Source organism: Thamnophis sirtalis, unplaced genomic scaffold (assembly GCF_051295495.1).
Source record: "Thamnophis sirtalis isolate CommonGarterSnake01/CBP01778 unplaced genomic scaffold, rThaSir2_p1.2 scaffold_9, whole genome shotgun sequence".
Lineage (NCBI taxonomy): Eukaryota > Metazoa > Chordata > Lepidosauria > Squamata > Natricidae > Thamnophis > Thamnophis sirtalis.
Genome location: NW_028261389.1, coordinates 44,800,563 through 44,802,026, shown reverse-complemented (window position 1 = coordinate 44,802,026; position 1,464 = coordinate 44,800,563). Strand labels below are relative to the sequence as shown.

Here is a 1,464-nt window from a genome sequence, read left to right as displayed (position 1 = left end):
GTGTTTTAAAATGTTCCTCCAGCTAGCTTCAGTACAGAATGCCATACATATGTGAATATGCACCGCTCATCTTCATGCGCATTGCACAGCAGCCTCTATCGCTCTACCCATACAGTGGCACGCCATTGGCCAGAATGGGCAGTGATGGAGGGATGAGTGCTTCTTTTGAAACATTGCATGCTGAGTGACTGTGCTCTGTGATGTCAGCTGTAATGTCAATGTAATGTTGAAACTAGGTTTATCGACATCCACGTGTGTTTTATAGTGTTCCAGTGCAGCCGAAAATTTAATTTGCAGTTAGTGCCTTCCATTTCGAAGATGTCTCAACATGGCCGAGAAGAGGAAGTGTCGCCAATATTCGACGGAATACCTAAAATTGAGATTCATTCCATCTCCTTCCAACGTACAGCTTCCGTTTTGTTTTCTTTGTGAGAAAACATTTTCAAATGAAGCGATGAAGCCTTCCCGACTGAAAGACCATTTGGTAAGAATTCATTTGGATAAAGCTGACAAACCGGTATTGTTTTTCCAATCCTTAAAGGCCAAGTTTGAGGGTCGCAGCACTGTTGAGAAGTTATTTGGAAAATCGTCACTCAATGCCGACAAGGGCTTTGTTCCTATGAAGTATCTTTGTTGATAGCAAAATGTGGCAAACCTCACACTATCAGAGAAACACTGATTTTACCAGCAGTGAAACAGATTGCTGCCACCATGCTGGGGCTCAGCGCAAGCACTTTTAAGCAATCAATTCCTTTGAGCAATGACACCGTATCAAAAAGAATTGATGAAATGACTGCTAAAGTGGAAGAAATGCTTATTGACACCTTGAAAAGTACAAAATTCGTGATGCAGATTGATGAGTCAACAATTAGTGAAAATGAAGCCTTATTATTGGCTTATGTCCGTTTCATCAACAGAAATGAGGAGATTGGGAAAGAACTGTTATTTGCTCAAACTTTAGCCACTGACAGAAAAGGTTCTTCGATATTTAAAAAGGTTGAAGAGTTTTTTAATGAGAAAAACATCCCTTTGACAAACGTTATGGCATGTGCAACTGATGGAGCTGCATCCATGGTTGGACGATATCGCGGATTTCAAGCTCATCTAAAATCAGTTGTACCTGGAGTTATGACTTCCATTGTTTCATTCATAGACAACACCTTGTCTCAAAAATTTTGAGTGGCCATTTACACGAGTCTATACGTTACATCATTAACGCTGTGAATAAAATTAAGTCGAATGCCTTGAACAACTGACTTTTTCACAAGCTTTGTGAAGAAAATGACAAAGAGTTTGAACATCTCCTTTTGCACACCAAAGTAAGGTGGCTTTCAAAAGAAAAGTGTTTGCAGCGATTCCACAAACTTTTTGACACAGTTGTCGAATTTCTTGAATCCATTAATCCAAGTCTAAGCAGTTCTCTTAAACTTCAACGTCTGGCTGTAGCTTATCTAGCTGATGTTT

The 1,464-nt window shown here is 39.8% G+C and overlaps 1 pseudogene; it reads left to right on the top strand.

Annotated features, from left to right (window-relative positions):
• The first annotated feature begins 328 nt into the window (after positions 1 to 328).
• On the top strand, positions 329 to 1,179 carry LOC106542706 (zinc finger MYM-type protein 6-like; annotated as a pseudogene).
• Positions 1,180 to 1,464: the final 285 nt, after the last annotated feature.